This window comes from Bacillus rossius, chromosome 3 (genome assembly GCF_032445375.1).
Source record: "Bacillus rossius redtenbacheri isolate Brsri chromosome 3, Brsri_v3, whole genome shotgun sequence".
NCBI lineage: Eukaryota > Metazoa > Arthropoda > Insecta > Phasmatodea > Bacillidae > Bacillus > Bacillus rossius.
In genome coordinates this window covers 54648071-54672684 of record NC_086332.1, presented here as the reverse complement: position 1 = coordinate 54672684, position 24614 = coordinate 54648071, and the positions used below count along the sequence as shown (strand labels likewise).

The 24614-nt window shown below is 31.1% G+C and overlaps 1 protein-coding gene across 1 annotated transcript in view; it reads right to left on the bottom strand.

The window, feature by feature from the left end:
- Nucleotides 1-288: 288 nt before the first annotated feature.
- LOC134530706 (uncharacterized) overlaps nucleotides 289-24614 on the bottom strand; it is a 466998-nt gene continuing 442672 nt past the window's right edge. Inside the window, exon 7 of the mRNA XM_063365805.1 lies at nucleotides 289-1349. The gene's annotated coding sequence lies outside the window, so the exon portion shown is untranslated. The remainder of the gene's footprint in view (nucleotides 1350-24614) is intronic.

The following is a 24614-nucleotide window of genomic DNA, read 5'->3' as shown; positions in this document are numbered from 1 at the left end:
TAATTTGCGCTTAAAAATTAATCGCATTCAATCTTCAGGCCATTTTAATATATTACGCGTTCAAGATAATCATTTGACAGTAAAAAGTAAACAAATAGTTTTAAAGGGATAAAATAGTTATAAAAATAAGATAAAAAGTTTTAAATAAATTATGTTTGAATGTTGAATTATTTTCATTAATGTATTTAAAAAATAAGTATATGTTCAGTTTCATTACTATTTTAACTTGAGTGTCACTCATATGAGAACAATAAATATTCATTTTCAGGACATAATTATGAACACAGATTTTTCATTAAATCTTTAATAACTGCTTAACATGAGAATACATTACATGAGAGTAACTCACCAAACAAGTAATGAATAACATTTAATAATTAGTGACAAAACATTTGCTTTCCAAATATAGGCCATTACATTTTTTTTTCAATGGAAACTCGGGAAACAAACTCTATAATTTGCTTTAATTTTTTCTCAAACTCTCTACACAAGTGCAAATGTTTCTTGTAGGCTTCGTGAATGGCCGAATATTGTCACATATTTTTACTTAACGTAGTTCATCCGTATAAAAGCACGACGTAACACCAATATAATTGCGTAGCGTTCAGAAGAAAGTTCATTAACTCTTTTTGAATGGCACTCATTTCATACCGTCACTTCAGCACATGTAATCCAGCAAATATTATTTTTAAAAGGTAATATAAACTTTTCCATTTAAAGAACAGTAAAACAAGAGTTGCTTAAAGTTTAGCTATATGAGACACTGAAATATGAAATATATTAACTACAGCTATAACAAAAATAAAAAGAATAGAATTTTTTTTTTTTACAAATTTGATTTTATGTTGTAAAACGCTTTTATTTACACAAAATAACATCGCTTAAACTAAAATACTTAATGATGACATATTTCTTTGGTAACAAAAACCCCACAAAAATATCTTGATATAATTATAGGAACCACTTAATTCATTTCAGGTTTAGGCCTATATTATAATAAAACAATGGTGCCGGACTAGAAGGATTAACATTTTGAACAAACTTTTTTAATTGTAAAGCCAATAGTAAAAAAATTATCATTATGTAATAAAACATGTTTTTACAGGTAAGGTACATGTCACCCAGAAAAACCACATCTGTTCCATCATTTTTTTTGTACTTACAAGTCCATTAATACCATCAATGTTCCAAAAAGAATTAGGCACCATTGAAAAATTAATGGATAAAAATTTTTTAACTAAATTTGTTTACTTAATTGTTGTATATAAAATAATCCAATCTTCCGAGTTCTTTTTTGCTGATAAGACCACTTAATCTTGCTTGCAAGGGGAGCTTCATGCTTGAATTACCTGTAACAAAAATAAAATAATAAAATAACATTTTAGAAAAGTGATAAAAACTTGTTAACATAAATCAATTTTAAAATGTTGGCCATTTTACTCATTAAAACTAATTCATTTAACGCAAGAAATAGGTGTTTACAAGGTGTTGTCAATCGTTCTAAAATATTTTTAATATATTATAAATTATATACAAATTCTTATAAAATATTCTAATTACTTGATTGAAGGATCTAAAAGAAACCCCATGAAAACAGAACTTGATCACGTAAGATAATAGTAGGCATTTAAGCTTATAAAATTAGGTAAAAATAAATACGTAACAAAAAATACTCTTAACTAACAACATATTATATGATTTCTTTGAGCATTTATGTTTCCATAAACTAAAAGTTATAAAAAATATTTTATAGTGAAAGAAACCTCTCCTCATAAATAAATGACTGGCAAAATCTTTTGAAAGTAAATAAAACAATCGACTTCAAATACAGCTAAAAAAATAATTTAAAATGTGTATAGTAAATTTTGTTTTCAAATATTATGAACAAGTTTTACTCGTGCAAGTATATGATTATATTGCAATAATTTTTTTTAAACGTTCTAATTTAATTAATGAGAAAATTTTCATTTTAAGAACAGTAGCTATATGCACAAAGGCCAGTTATTTATGCACACCTGGATTCGTTGTGTATCCGAAGTTACTAAGTGAAAGTTTCAGCTCACCGGTAAAACCAAACAACTCAATGTGTTTTATATTAGTTTACCCGTGTGGTTTAAGGTCCAGCCCATAAATACACTATTTTATCTTACCATTTGTATAACTGATTCAGTTATGAGAAATTAAAATTTTTATATTTGAAAATGCTTAAAAGATATCACAGAACATGTGCTAAATATTAAAGGGATTATTTCCTTGGCCATAAACCACTTTCTTCTGGTTCACAATTATTGTAGCTGTCATGAATAATTGCACCTAACACTTAATGAAAAGTGAGAAGCTTAAACTACCAAAACCAAGTTGTGTTAATGGTATAGTTTATTTTAAGGAATCTGAACCGGTTTAATTTAAGATAAATTTAAGAAAAGTTCTAATTCTGAACTGGTCGGCTAGCACCGATCTTGAATAAACTAAATTTATGGCAGACCTATTTAAAATACACCAATTTGGACAGCTAAGGAAAAATTATTACATCATTTTAACAAACATATAAATACCCTTAATCATTACATCCTCGTACATCTTGATATAATAAAACAAATATTTAAGAAAAAATTGTTCTACCAATAAATTTAAGTAAGAAGAATATTACGTACGATTATTTCACGTGGGTTCTAAGTATATTCTATTATCTTGTAAAAAACATAAGTGAAAAACAAATAAAGAAGGATAGGTCAATAGTTTAAAATTACACTTTACCTTTCAAAAATTAATTTGAAACTCCAATTTACATAAAATAAAACTAACATTTCCATTCGTCACAAGCTCAAGGAGAAATCGAAGAATTTTTTTTTTGTGGAACGTTATGAAAACTTCTGGATAGTTACATTAATTTCTGGAACATTTGCAGAACTTAATTTCTATAACGTCATACATTTTACCCAATATTAAAATTGATCAATTAAACATTTACACCCATTCCATACAGCGATAATGTTTCGAATGTTGCATTTTAAAATTCATTACAACCAGCATTATATAACTTAGAAAAAAATTTCAAATCATGCCTTTTAAAGTAGTTATGAATTTCTTATCTTTAAACACCATAAAAATTTCATCCCTTGCACTAAAGTGGTCGTATAAAACTTTGGTTTGGACCAAGGCTTAAGATAATGTTTCGAAGGTTTACAAACTGTTTGAACGAATTTGAATTTATACGAACTAAAGAAATTATGATTTTTTTTATTTCAATCCATGTATTTTCAGTCCCTTGCAGTAATGGTTCGCCTTATTAAAATTGCTTAAGACAAAAGTTTAAGATGATATTTAGATGATACACAATAATATGTAACACTTACTTAGTCTACATAATATTAAGTTATAATATTTTTGTCTTTTAACCCATGTAACTTCGTTATTTCCTCCCCTTACATTAATGGTTAGTCGAATGAAAAAATTTTAAAGACAAATTTTTAAGCAAATATTTTTAGTGTTTAAAATATTTGAGAACAGTTTCTAATGTTTACTTCATACATACGAAAAATTATTTTTATTTCATCCCTGTTTTTCTAATCCTTTGCTCAAGAAAAAGTTTAAGATAATAAATATGAAGTTATGAATAGTTGGGTACATTAATTCCTGTTTATTCCATCCTTCGAAAAAGGGTTGGTTGAATCAAAAATGGTTTCCGACAAAAGTTCTAATAATAATCATACGTTTGCAAAACAATTTGGTAGGATTTTATAGCGTGCTAAGTAAGGGAATTATAATTTTTTTCTTGTTAAAATCAGATTTTTTTCAACCATTTCAGTAATGGTTGTTCGTATAAAAATTATTTTAGACGAAAGTTGTAGATATTATTTATAAGTTTTTCAATAAATAAGAACAGACTTAATATTACACATGGTACGGAATTTATTACTTTGTATTTGAACTCTTATTTTAAAATCCTTTACAGCATTGGTTCGTCCTATCAAAAATGGTTTCAAAATAAACTCTTATATAATTGTTACAAGATTTAGAAACAATCCAAAAACAGATTTGATGCTGTGCCTCCTCCTAAAGAAATAATACATTTTTTTCGTTGTCCAACACCTGTTTTTAATTCTTTGCACTTATGGTTGGTCGAATAAATTTTTTTTTACAAAAGTTTTTGGTATTACTCTATCAAGATATAATAACGTCATACGTTTGTAATATATTTGTATATTACGGGAGTTACAGCGATTTTTCTGTTTTGAAAACAATTTGTCTATTTCTACTTCTTGGGTCAGATTTGTCCACTAACGCACTTGACCTAGAGTTTATATTGTTTAATTAGTTTGAAATGACTTGTGCAATATTAAGGCAATCATTATGTTCATTATATATATTGTGTATATATACATACAAACACACACACATACATATTAAATTTTAAGTTGACATGAAACGAAAATCTTTGTAAATATTTTCCGGAAGTTACACCATGGTAACGGCAGCAATAGATAGCCTTTCTGTGAAATATACCTATGCCTAATACTGTCGTGTGTGGCAATGTGAGCGTTTTCGATATTGGCACACTTGATCATTTTCTGAAAAAAAAAAAAAAAAAATGTTTAGTTCCAACAGAGTAAAACTTTGTGTATTGAGGTCATAACATTAAACTTTTTCCATCCGCATATGACCTAGATTATTTGGTTGACCGTTACAAAATCACATTGTTTTGTATGTTCCTTGAAAATATTTTTCCTATTTTAAACAAAATGTGTCAATTAATATATATTACTAAAACAATCCTTATGTTAAATATATATTGTTTAGTGAAATTAACCTCTTATGTACACATACTCTGATTAACTACAAAATAATTTTTTTTTATGTATCCTACAAGCTAAATATTTTATGGTTACTGGTTTGGAGGCTGAAATAAAAAAAAATGGTACTTTCAGTAATTAAATTTTTTCATAACTTGTTCAATTTTACAACAGATCCTATTGTGTGACATTATCCTCTCTTTCATTAAAGCAACGTGGTGTTAAGACCCAGTGGAAATGTTTGCGTATTCCTCGTTCATCTGCCAATCCCTGCCCGGCTTGGAGTGCACGTAGCGTGTTGATGCGCGCATTCGACGTGGGGTGTCGCGCCCGGGGGAAGAGGCTTTTCTAAAGAAGGCGGGATAAACAGGGGTGGAACGAAAGCAAGATATCAGCTCATGGCCACGTTGAATCGGGGGGAAAAAACACGCGAATCCAATCGAATATTTTAAGCACACCCAACGACGCGGCTGTTCCACCGTGATACGTGAATGAGGAAGGAAAGTGGTTGAGAGGGGCGGGGAGTATTGTGTGAGTATGGTAAGAAGGGGTGTGGTTGCGTATTGGCGGAGTCGTGGGGTGGTACTGGAAACGGTTTTGAGGAGCGGAAAAGGGAGGTGATGAAAGGACTGTCGTTTGGGCAAGGCTCACCAGCTATTTATTGTTCCAGGACTACACAACCTACCGAAAGGCCAATCTTGTCATTCTTATTGTGAAAATAATGTGCCACGCGCAGTGGCCGCCCTATATTTTGAGAGGCCCCAAATATTTTAGAGAGGTTCCCTTATGTTATGACTTTTCTGCTATAGGTGACAAGAAAATAGGATTGCTACTGCTGTAATAACTTATTAGAATTGAAACATAAATGTTCTGTATCCATTGCTATTGCTGTTTATAATATGGTCATGGTAAAAACAGTGTTCTGTTATAATTTTTGCTGTAGGTGAAATGTTCTGTCAGGATTTACTATAAATAAAATTTAATTTTAAGATCGTAACAATCATGTTCTCTAGTATTACTTCTGCTGAAAGTGGCATGGATAGAGTAACAACACTTTTCTGCCACTGCAGTCTGATTCTCTGAGAAAAGGTATGGAATAGCCTTCCCCCGAAAAAAAAAGAATTAACTATTTAAAATAACTATTTTAGAACTAACTTTAATTTGGCAAATGATTTGCTAATCTGTATAAGGAAATTATTATATTATTTCCTAATATTGTACTCGAGTTGGTTTTACAAATGCCAAATAACGTGTTCCAGTGAAGTCGCGTCATTGCAAGGGGCAATAAATTTTTGGAAAGTTTTTTATAGTAAGAAATTATGAAAACGCAAATAAATTGCAAACGTCACTGTCCGGCATTTTAAATTTCATGCTAGTATCCATTGAATTCTCCCAATATCTCATTAATGTCCATATTTTACACAGAAAACCAGTTAAACCAGGGGAGGAGGAAGGATGAAAAGGGTCAGCGCGGGGCCATGCTAGTTGCGGGGTCCTGGGAGGTTGTCCCACTTGCCCGGCCATGGAGCCGTCCTTGGCCTCGCAAAAGAGGGACATATGTGTTAAGGGTAAAGCTAGAATAAGAAGTTAACCTAGTTTCATCCAGGTTAACTTAGCATTATCCAAGTTTGTTGAGCGAAATCCAAATAATCACTAAAATAAATATGAATTAGGCGTTTACTCGTGTACACTTAGGTCTTCCCAACGCTGACTTGGTAATGGTTGAAGAACCAAATGATTGAAAACAACTTTAGTTTGATTTAATGAATTTAACTACCGACAAAACATTCATAGTTTAACTAAACATAAACATATTTTAGGTATTTTGAATGATAAAATTTGTAATGAAATTTAATCCAAATTATGATAACAACAATAGTTCACAAAATGGAACTTTCACAAAATAGTAGTATTTATGTTAATATTAATACCAACAAACTTTTAATTACACAGGTCTGCGATGAAAAAGTTTTTTAAATAAATTTATCACAACCATGTAGATGTTGGTCTGTATATAGAAAATATAAAATTTGTTTTAACGCATCACGTCACATTATTTTTGCATATAGATAAATATATAATAATTCGTTAGATCGGTAATTTCTTTTTTTTTTTTTAAATTGATTCAATGATCTATATTTCTATTCTATACTCTATGACCGACCAACCTATAGTCTATTGTTACTAACCTGCCTTTCTCCTGTGAGAAAAAATATAAAAAAAATTATGTAGTCTGACTAATCATAGTGGTTTAAACTGCAAAAAAAGTGTAAAAATGATTGTTTTATTAAATCTGTAACTATGTCTCCTCGGAGTTGCAAAAACAATCCAAATGTATTTTTCTATATTTGGGGACAATATAGTTAAGCAAAGATTAAAAATAATAGACTTTGTAAAAAAATGCTTATTATGCTTACTTCGGAATGAGTTTATGTTACCAAGAGAAACAGTGGGTTCCGCATACAGTATGCCGGCTATGTGTTGAAGTGTTAAGACAGTGGACTAACGGTAAATAAAAATCATTGTCATCTGGTATTCCTATGTTGGGGTGGGAACAAAAAAATCATACAGATTATTGTTATTTTTGTTTGACTAAAGTAACAGGATATAAATTACCCATACCAGTTAATTATAACACTAACAGCTTCGAAACACCTTTATCACAAAACTCAGAATAAAGTGATCATCTGCAAAGCAGTGGTGAAATTTTTCACCCTACAAATGACCCTCGACCTTTAAAACAGCAAGAACTGAATGATTTGGTACGGGATCTTGAATTACCTAAGGACGCTGCAGAACTTCTCGGTTCTCGACTAAAAGAAAACAATTTATTAGATGCTGCAACTACATTTTACTGGTATCGAAGCAGAGAACAAGAATTTGTGGAGCATTTTAAGAAAGAGGATAATTTAGTATTCTGCTGTGATATTGGCGGTTTAGTACAAAAATTCAATATCGAATACAATAAACAAGAAAAGCGACTCTTTATAGATTCTTCAAAAAGAAGCTTAAAGGCTGTCCTTTTGCATATCGCCAATAAATTTGCATCGATACCTGTAGCTCATTTAGTTTATCTTAAAGAAACTTACGAAAATTTGAAAAATGTTTTGGAGAAAATAAAATACACCGAACACAAAATATGGTTAGTTTGCGGTGACTTAAATATTATATGCATGCTTCTTGGTCAACAGCAAGGCTACACAAAATTATCCTGTTATATTTGTGAATGGGACAGTAGATCAAGAAATTTATATTGGAAAAAAACTGATTGGAAAATTAGAATGGAATTGAAAGTTGGAGTAGAAAATGTCATCAATCCGAGCTTGATGGATCCCGAAAAAATATTGCTTCCACCACTTCACATCAAACTTGGTTAGATCAAACAGTTCGTAAAGGCATTACCGCAAGATGGAAATACTTTCAAGTATCTTTGCTCATGTTTCCCTAGCTTATCTGATGCGATGTTCAAAGAGGGATTATTTACGGGACCTGATATCAGAAAACTGATTAGGGATACAGAATTTGAAAAAGTGATAACAACTTTGGAATGAAATGCCTGGCATGGCTTTAAAAATGTCTTATCTACGTTTCTAGGCAACACAAAAGATCCTGCGTATAAAAATATTGTCCAGGAAATGTTAAACGCCTATAAAAATTTAGGCTGTAATATGAGTCTGAAAATTCAATTTTTTAAGTCTCACATTGATTGTTTCCCAAAAAATCTAGGCAACTACAGTGAAGAACAAGGTGAACGGTTTCATCAGGACATAAAAGAGATCGAAAGACGATATCAAGGCCGTTGGGAAGTTAATATGATGACGGACTATTGCTGGATGATACACAGAGACGAAATAAAAAATCATAAACGAAAACCAACAAAACGCAGCTTCTTTTCGTAAAGAAAACGTTTTTATTCATAGTTTTCTTCATGTTTACCTTAATGTTGTATTTTAATAGCTATAGACTCAATAAATTTAATAAAATAGTTAAAATGATTCTCATTCATTTTATTAAATATATGTTTTGTTATTTTTCGTATTCAAATACTATATCATCTAAATCTGATAAATGTGACGTGGTATATAGCATATGAATACCGTTTTCTATTACTTTTAAGACAATTAAAACAAATATTAACCATTTAACAAAAAAACTTAAAAAATATTTTTTTCGCAGACCTGTGTTATTAAAGTAAGGAAACCTGTCGTGACACTTAGAAATGCCAAATTTTCTTGCAGCCTTGAATTTACAATTATTTGTAGTACATTTTGTTTAATAATTACTACTTTTATAGCCTTGATCTCCTGAGAGCGGTTGTTTACTTGCAAGTTGACGTAAGCATTTATTTTTCGGACGATACATTTTCAATACTAAACAGTTTTTCCTAACAAACAGAAAACTGTTTCTTGAGAAAATTTCCTCGATACTTTCATGCACGCTAATTGCAAATACTGTTCGTTGTTAAAGTTAAAGTAATTAGATCCCTCCACAAACAATAGCTCTTGAAACCTTTTATAAAAACGCTCACAATACACCGTACGTGCACTCTGTCACTGAGCGTCGTGGGGGAGCCGGCGGTCACGCGTCGTGTGCCACGGGCTCAAAAATGACGCAACGCCTAACATTTCCCAGATAAATATCTAGTTACATAATTTGGGTGAAGAAAATACAAAATAAAATGACAATCCTATGTGCTTGTCGCGTGCAATTTATTAGAGAAAGTTCATCTACTTTTATCAACAGAAATATGAGGAAATAACTTCGGTTCAATAAATGTCTATACGTTTATGGATTTTATATATGTTATGTCTTCAAACCATCTTATTCAAAAAATATAATGAATGAAGAAAAAAGTTTAAAAATAGGTTTTACCTAACAAGAATAACCGGTTGTCATGATAAAGATGCTAGTAAAGGAATTTTTTTTTCAAAACCTTTCGATAAGTGCCTTAGTTACATTAAGTGATGAAATTAATTTTCAGGACTCCAGAATATAGATGGAAATTTGAATTTAAACATGAATATTGTTGTAATTATTATTATTATTATTATTATTTTTATTGTGACAAAAAGTATCCATACAACAAATATTTTTATATGGCAAAATACTTGCATACCGTTTATTTTCTAAGCTTGAATTGTTATTAACATATAAACTATTGCATGTTTTTAAGGCGATCATATTATTTAAAGAGAATTAAATGTTAAATGGAAAGTTACTGCAACGATTTAAAATTTTAAAAAGAATGATACATGAAATGCAATTGAAATATTCACAGTCTATTCGACAGTAAAAATAATCAATGAATTACAACAATTTCAAAGAAATTTTAAACTATTACCTTCAAAGTTTTAGGAAATGAATATTGAAATTAATTTAATAATACAGGAAAGTTTATTTATTTTAGCTAACTTTTAAATATCACATGAAAACATAGATGGCTTACATAGTTGTAGAGTTCACATGATTGTTGCAAATTATGGGGGGAAATATCATTCTTTTTTTTTTTAAATAAATTTTTTAAGTTGTTGGACTTTCTAGCAAACAAATTAACGTAATTTAAATACTCTTGTCATCGTAAAATAAAGGATATTTACATGTAACATGAACATTCTTTCAGTTTCAGAAATGAAAGGAAGACAATGTACTCTAAAACGATCACGACATAATACAAAGGTAGATTGTCTTAACAAGATTTTAAATCCAATGATATAAATAAGATAGTACGAAACTTGACCAGTGCTAACATTCTATCTTAATTTATATAAAATTATGAAAAGCTTCACAGTGAAATGTTTGCAAAGTTAACATACAATTTTAGTGTACTTATTTAAAACATTCTGTCCCACTATTAATGTACGTAATTAGTTCCCGAATACTACTATATCACTTGCGGTGCCAGATCTAGTATTTCCCACATTTGAAATTTCAGCCGAAAAAAGAAAATATAACACCGTGCGTCATCGTGCACTGTTTCAAGTTCACATATTTTATATACATTTTTGTTAAAGGCTTGCAAAAAAGGAAACAGTGAAGGGAAATTGATAAATTTAGATGAAGCTCACCAGTAGACTTATATTCACATATTAAAGCAGGATAAGTATAAGTTTAGGATTGTATGGGCTGAGAAAAAATACGTTTCAGCCATTTCGTATCTGTCAAAAGGAAAGACGTGAACATTATTTTAGTGGTGTTCTGTGTTACAATCCGTAACAACTTAATCTTGATTTGTATACATGTTTGTTTTATTAGAACACTATATAAAACATCATAAAACAGGAAAATAAATTCTGGTTCCTTTTTAATTAACACAAATGTACAATCAAAAAAATTAAAAAGGTGGGAACTGACGAACTTTTCGGTCAGTAAAAATTTCCCCCTCCTGGCTGGGTAGCCTTTCTGGGAAGTGTTTTGAGGACTTGGTTAGCAAACATATATACATTAAAAGCTATTGTAAAATTCTGAAAATAAACACCTATCACATAAAAAACAAAACAGAAAAATGCATTTGCGTAGGATTACACATAAAAATACATTTTCAAATGTCTAAATACACAGATATAAACGTAACTATTAATTTAAGGTAATTGTAAAATTAAATTCTCAATTTTTTATCTAATATTGTTTGAAATCTAACATTTAATAATTCTGAGATTTTTTCATATGCATGTCAATAACACCAACTGAAAAAAAAAAACTTTTTTTTTATCACGCTGTTCGAAAAGCTGTAATTAACTTTTACAATAGGCAGTTTTGAAAGTTTTCAAACAGCAAACCTCTTTCCTTTAACTAATTACGTACTGTACTATCAGCCTTCGCAACAAACAATGGAAGGATGTAATTTCTGTTTGTTTGTGTTCAAGGCCAGTGAAAAGGTGAAAGAAACAAAGGAATCATTTGCTATAGAATTATCTGCGTTATGTCGATTTGAAAAAAAAATCTCTCTGATCTGGTGATGTTCCGTTTCGTATAAATAAGAGTTTAAATAACTGCTATGGCAGTGAAGAGCAACTGCGCGTTGAGCATGTCATACAGACATCAGAGCACTGCATACATTAAATTTAATTCTGTTTTTATCTGTAATCTAAGAGTGTTTTGTGTATCCATTTATTAGTTCAGTTTTTATTTACAAAAGTTAGCATTTTTAAATAACTAAACACATAGTAATCTATACAAACAATAAAACTGTTCTAGGCAATAAGTCTACACTTTTGATCAAATAATGAAAAAAAAAATTATATCAAATGGCTATTTACATTATTGAGAACTAAAATTTTTGTCAGTTTGTCTGTTCGTCTATTTGTTCGAGAATCAATCGAAAATTAATGAACGGATTTTGATGAAGTTTTTCTTTCATTAAAATGCCTTTGGCTAGTTTAGAAACTATAAATTTAACCCCTAAGGCGTGAAAAATGGGTCAGAACATTTTAAAGATTAATAATTTTATTTCCGAATTTAATTAAATGTAATAAATGTTATTGGGTACCAATACTAAACACACGAAAAATACCAACCAAAAATTTTACATTATGCAAAATTCAACCCTTAAGGTGTAAAAAAGAATTATCTTTTTAAGATTACTATTTAAATCTCGTAACTTAATTAAGCGTAGTAATGATTTTGGGTACAATAACAAACATACGAGAATTACTAATCAAAATTTTTATATTTTGTGAAATTAAACTCTTAAGGTGTGAAATAGGAGCAGTATGTTTTTAAGATTTGTTATTATACATCCAAATTAAATAATGCGTATTAAGTGATATTGGGTACAAATAAAAAACATAAAACTTCTAACCACAGTTATTTTATTTTGCGGAAATTAACCCGTAATAAATGAAAAATTTATAAGTATATTATGATTAATATTCATATCTCCGAATTAAAATTTTTAAGTATTGAAAAATATTTTTTCTACCAATAATACACATACGAAAATTACCAACCACTGTTATACCATTTTTCTTCATTCAAACTTTAAGGTTGGTAAAATGGGTAGGTGTATTTTTTAAACAAAAAATAATAGAACATTTCCAATTCAATTAGAACTAGAAATAAGATACTAAAAAAACTGCATCTAAAGTTATGTAAGGATTATTTTTTGCGTTTATAAAAATTAGTTTTAAATAGGATGAAAACGGGGTGATATTCATTTATTTAAAAAAATCGTACTTCCGAAACTAATTTAGTTTTATATTAATTAAATGGTCATATAATAAACTAAAAACTATTATTTTAATTAATTGCGAGATTTATCCCCTAAGAGGTATACAGGGGTAACGTCAAAGTAAAAAAAAAAAATGCATATTTCCTATATAACTTGATCTAAGGGTTAGAAATTAATAATGAACAAAAAACATAAAGTTATGAATTGTATTTTTTCTTTCAATATTTCCGGATTTCGTCTTTTAAGGGAGCGAAAAGGGAGTAAGCCATGTTTTATCATAAAAATTTCATAGCTCCATTACAAATAAAGATGGATGTAAGAAGCTTAGCATAATTTAACGTTAAATAATTATGCAGAGTTATTTAAATTTTGTATGATATTCGACCCTAAGGAAAAAAAGCATATATCCAAGAAAATTGAAATGTAGGTAAAAAAACTGAGCAATAATGAGGTAAAAATTATGATTTAATATTAGTTTAAACCTGTGCCATTTTTCTATATTTGACCTAAAGGGGTTTAAAGGTAGTTGGTTTATTTGATTGAAATGTTATATCTCTGAAGCTAATCAGCGGAATGTAAGCTATCAGGTATTATTTATAGATATTGAACATCTACCAATTCTTTCTTACATCATGATAAAATTCTACTTTTTAAAATGTTAAATTTCGAAAATAGTGTTTTAACATTAAAAACTTATACATTTTGACCAAATCAAACTTAATTTAAGAATAGTAAATGTTTAATAAACACACCTTCAAATACATTCTTTTATTCAATTTTCGGAAATATCATCTCTTAAGTTGTAACTAGGGTTAATATTATTTTTTTAAAAAAATATGGAATCTATTTAATCGTTTTTGGCAAAATAATTTGAACTCAATATAAATATAAAATTATTATATTGGTTTTGGAGTTCACATCTGCGGTTAAAAGAAATAAAAGGGTTGAGTTTTATTCTTGTTTGGGTAGAAGATATTGCCATTTTTATTTGTTCTTAATTTTTACATTGAAATTCCAGTGGGAAAAGAGGTGAGGGTAAACAATTTAGGGATTTTTTTTATAAGTAATGCTAAGTAAACTATGATTCAGCTAAAATGTTTTATAGTAAAATTTTGATATGTATTTGATTTTTCAAATATAGTTGTGATTCTATCTATTATTTTTAAAAAATGGCAGGCATTTGTAATAAGGTGGAATTATTTAATAATTCTAAAAAAAATTCTAATCATTGTAAATGAATGTTTTAGTGTAAATAATGACACAAACTTGGATAAAATAATTTAGACGCGAGTTTATGAATTTAAATTTTTTTCTGATTGTGATTTCATCAAGATAAAAGATATGTTCCAACTCTCTGAAACAGAAGTTTTAAAATCAAATAGTTAATCTATATTTAAAAAGGGCGTACTCACGACTCATCAAAAAATATCATTCTTAATCAGTTATGTTATGAAATAAATATTTTATGCATCTCATAATTTATTTAGTCTATTCAACCAGTAAAAATGTTTGGAATTTTTTAAATAACTTTTTGTAATGGTAAGATTTTAGCAATACTCAGAAATTGTTCAAGCGAAGCCGCGGGTTATTAGCTAGTAGTAAAATAATCAACACGAAAACAATTTTGTAAAAACTTTCGAATTTAATATACCTAAAACGTTTATCCAGCAAGATAACATTGAAAACATATATAATGCTACAAATTTTGTTTTTCATAGCCCAAAGCTTTTATAACGTGATACATCATTACCACTGTAATATATTTTTGTGATAAAAAGATCTTAGCTATGTGTGTACAGCATTTAGTAGGAGTAATTCCGTGAAAATGTAACGGAAGTCGATAAACGCAAATGCGACACAAATATGGCGGACACACGTGCAGCAACATAAACCGGTATATAATCACTTTCGTAAACATTACGGTATATACCAAACGTAATGGTGTGTCAAATAAAACAATATGATAGTGAAACTACCCTGGAGTATATTTAGTAAACATAATTGTCAGAGTAAAAAGTAATCCCAAGTTTTATATTAACTAAGTAAACTGGCATTACACTGTTGATAATACATAGCCTCCTTCCCGTGCCCCAATAATCTCATTAGCGCAATGCTTGAACGCGCGCTTGTAAAACTCAACTGACGTGGTTTAAATCTCGTTAGGTTTTTATTTTAATTTTTAATAGCATTATAATATTATATAATAATTGTGTTAAATCATTTGAAAACAGACTAATTTCAGTCGTTTCGGCAAAAACAAATATAGTTATAAACATGCCCTTAGTGTTATATTATGTGTTTTAAAAAGTATCAGGTTAATATTTTAGTAATGCCATACAAGTATAACATCTTACGTGTACGGGAACTTTAACGTATTAACTATTTAGTGAATTTTAGCAAGGTGGTCAGTATTTTAATAAAATTCCTTGTAGAAAATCAGGTCCAAAGCCGGGGTTTGATATTTTTTAAGTTTTTTATCGGGGTCTTGTTGGTGTCGTGTCTGTGCATGATGGTGGCAAGCAAAATTACGATTCTGGAAGTGAATTCTAGCGACGGGCGCAGAAAGCGAGTGTTTGCGGTCGTGTCTAAAATTTAAGTATGTACTTGAAAAGTGACTATTTTATTTATCACGCTCGACATGTTTTTTAAGAATTATACTTTAAATTTTATGTCCGAGTTTCATATTATAAGTTTATTGGCATTATTCAACATGAGAACACACGAATTTGCTGGTTACCTAGGTTTGATGTGTACACATCACTTGCGAGTACTGAGAGAATCGCTCACAGTTTTTTTAATTGACAAAAAACTGTTCACAATGTTGGAAATAGCAGACGCAAAAACAATTATTACTTTTATTGAACTACGTAACTAAATCTTAAAAACAAATATTTAATTTTTTATAATATTCTTGATTGGTGATGCAATTTAAAAAAAAAACATTTAATGTTATTACCATCTCCCAAAAAAATAAAATAAACACAGAAAAATTATTCCATAAGCAACATGAATACCTTACTTCTGTTTTTGCAGCTATGTCCAAATTGCAGCTTTCCGTTCGTTAAGTTACCATTTTCAAAAATGGTACTTCAAAGAAAGACATTAAGCCCATACTGGGTGGTCCACATAAAAGCGACCGGTAAGTATATTTTTGTACACGTGAGTATTGCCAATTTTTATTTGATAAGGAATTTTTATTACGTACATTTTCAAAAATTATACATTTTTAAAGAAAAGCTACTTTTTATTACAAATAAAATTTAATTCATCATAAAACAAAATCAAACAATGTAGAAATTTTTCGAAAGTCACAGTCCTATAGACTGCAATATTTCGAAAGTTCAATGATAATAGCAAAACCTTATGTTTTCCTTATTGTGTAAATCCTAGTAGGAAATGTTCAAAATCATTCCCATGTACAAAATATAATTTCATTAAAATAAAAAATACGTTGAATTCAAAACCAGGCAATTAATACAGAAAGTTAAATTCTCTGTAAATATTATATTTAATAATTTTTCGTAGAGCTACATTTATTACAATAGTTTATGAACCTATATTACTATTTAAACTACCGCCAACAGACTACAAGAAACTGACCATTATAATTGACGAATAAGCAGTGCGAGTCTATGTTTTGCAAGACAGAGAGTACTACCCACTGATTACGAAGGTGAAAAAGCTAAGATCATTAGGAATATCGATTAATAATAAAAATTTCGCTGTAACATTTTCTACTGTTACAGCCAAAAAAATAGTTGTCACATGGCGTACTTATCTTGAAGCTATGCACAACCGTTCTGGTTTGTTGTATATGTTAAATAGTTAACTATGTTCAGTGTGAAAAGAGCTTCTATCCCCGCTCAGAGCCCGTAGATAATTATTTTTGCGACTTTTAACAAACTGTATTGATACCATAAAATACTCCTATTTTCAAACACCGTGTGTAGTCGAGTTTAAAATACCTAAAATGGAATAATGTTTTTAACTGCACTATAAATTCAAAAGCTTAAAATAAACTGGGTACCAACTCAACTATGGAGTTTCATAAAAACGTTGCCACGATCGTTTATCACATTTAAGCGTGATTTCTCGAAAATAACAAAAACAATTAACCCGTATAAAGGCTAAACTGTGACCTCAACATCTTGTTATGGAACATATTAAAAAAAAATTGTTCACTTTTAAAAATGTTTCGAACCCGAATGGGAATCAAACCGCAATATTTAACAACCACTTTATGAAACACGAATGAACTCAATATGGAACTAATGTTATTTAATACAAAAGGAAAAATACTTTTCAAGGTTTTCCATTTGTGTCAAAAAATCGATACAATTCATTTTTGAAACATGAAGGGACTTTGGTATTTTAAAGTCTTTCAGTCAAATGTGTTTAAATAAATGCTTCGCCTTTCCAATTACTACGGACGATTGTTTGAAATTACTTCGTACAAAGCCCTCGTTACGTCCTATTTACTCGGAAAAAACCAGCCGTGATGATACGGCTTTTCATGCGTGAAATTTCATTTGAATATGGAATACCCGAGGCAAGCCTATAATAAATATTGTAATCACAGTTTGACGGATTATGTTTCGTACAAAAAGCTTTCACGTGCTTAAATAAAACGCTTGATTAGAGTTTTACGATATAATAATCCCATTCAATAATTTTTCAGCAGCAAATTATGTTATACTCATTTAGTTGAAAAGTCATTAAAAATTTAAAAAAAAAACTTTTTTATTCGAATAATCTTCAGCGTGTAAGCATTCTACTGTCAAAATTGGTTTACCACCTGCCAGTGATATTTATTGCGGGAGAGAGCGCTTACTAGTGTTATAAGCTCCACCAGTGTAACGCTTCGCCAAAATTTGCTTTCTCTTTTATGAGAGCAATTTTAAGATAGGCTATGGTCGTGGGTTCGATCCCAAAACCTTAGAAAGACACCAAATGTATGACTACAGAGTCGGTATCCCGCTGGTTCGGAGCCCACTGCAGTCTTGTTAGAGCTCGATGCTTTACACCTCAGTGAACAATTACACGACGTTAATAAATATCAACAATTTGATTTCTACCATTTCCTATTTGACCTTATTTCGGGTAAAATTAGCTCCTATTATGCTGTGTGTAAACAGGGAAAAAAAGAGGGAGATTATAGTGTATGAAGTTGGTATTAACTTCTGAAGTTGAAAATATTTGGTTAACAACTGGATAGAAAAAAAAAACAATCGTAGATGTATAAATGCTAATATGTAAGAAGTTTTGTTAATAGCTTTAAAGGAGCTCTCTAGATAGAATCTTAAAAATGTAATCAGGAACAATAAAAACTAAAAAAAAAAAAAATAGGATAGTATACATATATTTAGAAAAAAAAGGGGGGAGGGACGTTCTCATTTTGACACAAATTATGAAAATGTAAATAATTGCACACACTAACTCCCTAGTTCTCACTTCAATGGATATTAACCATTCAGTGTTTCCGGGAAACAACTATTCAAGGATCACTTTCTAGCCACCGCCAACGAGAGAACGATTCACAACATAGTGGTTCTTAAGGACAATGGGAGGTGATGATATCAGAATGAATCATTGACGGAATGAATGGGTGGAATAAACGAGAATGCCTCGATAAAACCCTCAGTTGAAGTGAAATTTGGCTACAGCCGGCACTTAAGTCGAAGCGTAACGGAAAGTACAACAATTAAAAATATTGAGGTGAAAATACATTGCTATATGGTGTCATGTTTGTTACACTTGCACTTCTATGGCGAGAATCTTAGTGTAGCGACAGGGGGTGGCCACGTCTGCATGATTACATAGCAACTGGGTGAAGCCTTTTTCTCAGCTAATTGTTGCGCCATATTTGTTAAACGCCCAAAGTTTTGGTTGAAGTTAATTTTTTGCATTTGGGAATAGCCTTAAATTATTAATATTTTTTTAAAATTAAAAGTGAATGTTTGATGACAGATATTATAATTAATGCTCACTTACAATCATCAGATACGGTGGAAAACCATTTCCGCAAAGTTTTGGGTCAAAACAAAATGGCGTTAAAAAAATAAACTTTATTTACGTCAAATAATGTCGTCTTCTGACAATTCCTAACTCCATGTGTCGCGAGGTATTGTGGCTGCGGATACATCAATTGCACTTTGCACGCATTATTCAGAAACCTTTATACACCACTAAGAACTCAACTTTCAGCCTTATTTCAACTTTGAAAACACATTAGCCTACTTGTAGAGAATCTGTACTTGTACTACACCAGCGTTAACACTGAAGCGCCTTGAAACGTGAACTTATGTATCATATTTTAGTTATCAATATAATCACTGAAAACACAGATGGCAGCAGCGCTGCTGCTTGCAGTGCCGTTAGTTAGCTGACGTATAACTACAACAAGCCTGTAACGTAACACTTTTTAATGCGCATGGCGGCCACGCACCTATGAGTTACATGCTAGGCTACTTTTCATTACATTCTGATGACGGCATCGCCTTGACTAACTCTACTGGTTGTTACAATGTTTTACTTCAAATAATTATTATTTAAAAATCATAAAATTTGAATTTTTTTCAAAGAAACGCTGAAGGATATATAGGTTTTATTGGATGTATATATAAATATAAATAGATAATATATATATACTAGCTGACACTACAATCATTTTTTTGCCATATAAATTATTTCTGGGGAATTTCTAGCTGCAGTCCCGGTGTTGCCCGGGCTGCACACAGGGTGTGAGGATACCTTTTTCGAAATCAGATGTAGTTAGTAATTGTCTTCTTAATTTGAATGTCAAGTGTGCAAAATAATTTATATCACTTTCAGATCCCGACAGAAGTTCTGCCAGTGTATAGTTATTTACCTATATATATATATAAATTGGTGGTCTGTATGTTGTCTAGACTCTATAAAGCACTATAGAAAAAAGCTTAAAAATAAGAGATTACTAATATTGAAAATATTCCATTATCTAGCTAATGCTCAGCATGCATTGCAATGCCTCATTCTGTTTTGTTTTGTAATATGTTTGAAGTAGTTACACATATACAAATCATCTATCCATCTCTCTAAACATATATTTATCTCTATCTACATCTTTATATATCTATGCATCTCTCTATCTCTATTTATCTCTATATATATACATATTTACATATATACCTCACACTATCTCTATCTCATCTATATATAAATCTCTATATAGCTCTATACATCTATATATCTCTTTATCTAACCCATTTCATTCTCTATACCTCGCTCTATCTCAACTTATCTCTCTGTCCCTCTCTATCTCACTCTATATATATAATTCTATCTCTGTCTCTCTTTTATATTTAAATAAATTGTGTCATGCGTGCGCACTTATACAACAAAAACAGATGAAGTTCTGCTATATAATATGAAATAAACACATTTTTTAAAACGATTTGTGCTCCAACTATTGCAAAATAGTTATACCGTCTCAGAAACATTCACGGGCATGCGCATAACAACTCACCAAAATTTCATCGCAATTGGATGAATGGTATAGGAACGCATACGGCACAAACAAACGAAAATTAAAGACATGACAAACGCATAAAATGATGGCGTGTTTAAAATTCAAGGCAACTAACTCTATCTATTGACGAAGTTAAGAACAAAACTGTTATGAGCGCCTTTATTTTGCTAGCCGCTGTGAGCTCCACTAAGCGGGCTGGTCTCACCAAGGAGAAAAATATGAATTTGCCAGACTTACTATGTGTATGATCGTGTGGCAGACATAAAGAAATGACACTCACTCACTATTTGTATGTCTATGACCTATGATTTTTTCTGTTATAAAATGAAATTATCACTTTTTCACTCCCTTAGGGATGGAATTTCATATTCATATGGGGTCTATGTGTTAATCCAGGTAATGAGCTCGCTGTAGGCGGGGAAGGTTGGTCAAGTGTTAATTGATCAGCTATCGACGGGGGTTCAAAAATATAAAATTCTATTAAAAATTAGGGGTTGGTGATAGAAGGTAGAAAATTTAGGGTTGTATGTATGTTTTAATGTCACATTATAAAAAAAATAAAACAAAAATTATTGTCAAAAATTTAAAAAAATAATGTTTGGGGTGGACAACCCTTATCACTTAGGGGTATGGAAAATAGATAGTAGCCGATTCTCAGACCTACTGACTATGCATACAAAATTTGATAAAAATCGGTCAAGCAGTTTCAGAGGAGTATGATAACTAACACTGTGACACGAGAATTTTATATATAAGATATATATTTATATATATATATATATATAATGTTTTTACTTGAAATGTTAAACTTTTTCCGAAACCAAATATTATTATTTCTTAATCGCAAAACATAATGCAAACTGAAAAACCAGAATTTTATCGACAAATCATCCTGTATCTTGCATGAAATAACAGATGGAATTTAGTAACGCTTCGTGCCTTACAACAACAGTCAGTAAAACCAACGGAGGTCATAAAAAATTAAATTGTCGTCGTCGAGGATTGCCAAGGTCGTAAACGTTTCACAATTCTCCGCCGTGAACATGAAGGCGAGGAGATGAGTAACGCATCCATCTTGCACGGTGCCTAACGCCGCTCATGCGACAAGTCCATTGTCCGCGGGCGAAGCGCGACCCGCGGGTGTCGGTTACGACGGCCGCGCGGGCGATAAAGACGCGCCCCGTCGGCGCCGCGGGCTCAGGAAGGACCTCGCGCAAGGTTCGGGAAGGATGGGGCTCCCGGCGCTCGGCTGCGTGCTGGCGCTGCTCGGCTGCCTGTGGGCGCGCGGGGCCGCCGCGCCGACCACGCCGCCGCCGCCGCCGCCGCCGTCGCTGCGACCCGGGGCGGCGAGGCCCCCGGCGCACCAGAGGAAGCACTACGAGCTGCCGCGCCACGTGCTGGACCAGTGGTTCCGCGAGGCGGCCGTCGAGCACCCGCTATACAGCAAGGACGCGCGCCCCTACGACCCCTGGTCGGGCAGCGCGGTCGCCGCGCGCCTCTTCTACGGCTACGGCGACGACTACTACTGACCGGGGTAGGCGCGACGCAGCAGCCCTACCCTCCTCCCTTGCCAACGCCACGCCTTAAAACCACCCCCCCACACGCGCACGCAAGCACACAACATGTTATAATTTGTTGTTATTAGCTTCACCAATATATATTCCCTAGGAGATCCTCGCAATGCTGTGAGAAGTTCCTCTGCAACTAAGCAACGATGTATGCAGCTACAAACGGAAGTGAAAAGGGAGAATTTTTCGGAATTCAACTCCTTTAAGGCGGAAGATGGTCTTGATGGCATCTCATGGTTGACCAGTGTATCTATTTCGTAGTCTGTTTTTTTTTTTTTTTTTATCAAAGTGTTGCAATACCAACACACAATCTGCTTGTGAATTTTTCAGAAAATTCTTTTTGTTCAGGTTTATTTTCTCCCGCTTTTAAAAATGAGGAAAATGGCACCCCTCCCCTGCCCTGAGTACAATTATATTAGAAAACTCTTGTAAAATTATAGACTTCTTAGGTCCAGAAATATGTATCTTCGTGGAAACTACGCCGTAATTAGATACGTAAATTTTTTTTTGTAAACAGAGAATGCACGTTGGTGAAAGAAGTATGTTTCTTATAGTGAACTTAAACAGTTATTGAATGTTTTGTTAGCACTCCAATTTATGTTCACGTTAAAAGGGAGTAATTTCAGTACCCCTGAATTTATGAAGATAACCGTATAATAACGAATATTCCTGGTTAATTGGTAATATGTGAACTTCGTGAATTTTAAGGTGAAATTTTTTAACAGGGTATAGTAAGTTGAGTTGAGAACAACTGAGTCTCCGTGTTTCATTGTAAATACATGTTGAATGTTTGCGTGGGAGAAAGGAGAGAAATTGCTTACATTTAAACTTAAAAAAAATTAAAATGTCATAGTTCTAGAACATTATTTTGAGTTCATATTAAAAAATATATAAAATTTAGAGATGTCCATTAATAATTTGTAACTGAATGTTCTTCGTATATTTTAAGTAAAACATTTATTAAAGTTTAAATGCAATAGTGTCAGCCTGCAATTCATTTTTGTGGAATGAGGTATCTGTGGTTACTGTGGTCCACTGACATGTTTTGAGTTTAACTTAAATCAGTCGACGAACACATCAAAGATTGACTTTCGTTTCATGTGAATATGAGACTGTTTCCAACTAAATGGTGGTCTATGGCCTGTATGTTTAGCCAGGCATTATAAGGCGCAGGTACCTCACACAAAACTAATAGTTTATATTAAGATTTATATTATAAGAATTTGTAGTCTCCCATGTTACAAACACGGTTTTTGGTGAATACGTTTAGTCCATGTATCACAGATATATGTTATAAAATGTAAAATATTTTACTTGAATCCGTACAATAAAATTAAATGGCAAATATTTTCCTTAGACTTTTCTAGTAAAATATAAACCAATTTTTACTGTGTACATAAGTCATTAGAGGAGGATATTAGGATACATCTCTCCTAGAATTCCTGAAGAACGGAGTTACTATTTGCCTTCGTGTTCGCACTTTGAGTACTGTGCCCTGGAAGTTGGAGTTAATATCCTCCTCTGAAACAAGATTTCGACTAAGTATATGCAGGATGGCACGGGCAATAACTATCCTAATATGAAATAACTTGAAGATAATAAGATTGAAACTTAAAAAACTTGAACATTTGGATGAACATCTTAAAAAATTCTCAATTTTTTAATTAGAAAACAAACATCTTTAGAAAAAACATAGTTATTTATTTTGAGACATAGATTTTAAGTTGCTTTTAAAAAGGTTTTCTTTTTTTCCAAAATTGTTCAGTTGATGTTCTCTATTTTATTGTTTGGCTAAGATAGCATTTTATTTTAATTATATAAATTTAAATGTTTTTGCCAAAGTCCAAGTTTACAGTTGTCATATCAAAGAGAACTTGAGAGACTAATAAGTATGTTTTATGTACTTCTGTCAAAATATTAAATTTTTATAAAGTAATGGCAAGATTTCCTAAACTGCAGTACTTAGCTTTAAAAAATTATTAAACTGATAACTACTATAGTTAATGCAAACATACGGTATTTTTTCCATCCTGTAACAACTTTGGACTACCAAGTACAAAAGTAAATTAAGAATTGTGTTTGAGTAATGTATTTTAACATATCAAAAAAAAAAATAGAAAAAAATAAATATAATAAAACATTAAAGATACGATTAGACTATTGTTTATTTTTAACTTAATTAAATTTATTTTCATAGTACAGTGTGTTACGGTTTGAAAATTAGAATATAAGTTTAGCCACTATTAATGCAAACATTCCTATCACTTTTAATAATAAATACATTAGCTGTGTGAAGGCCTTTATAACGCAAAACGTACTTGCTAATTTTATTACTAGGTTTGAAAAGAAAGGAATTAAATGTTCATGTTCATTGAAATCGTTCTAATAGTTAAAGATGTTTAAATAATATATTATTGAATTAACTAAGTTTAAACAATATAAAAACACCTATTTGAATTTAAATGTTAAATTAAGATTTTGTAAATAAACCAACCACATAGGAATTCACTGAAAGAATCTAATGTAGTTAACAGAACGAACTAATACCTAAAATTTCGTAAAAAATGAGTTTCGTCTGT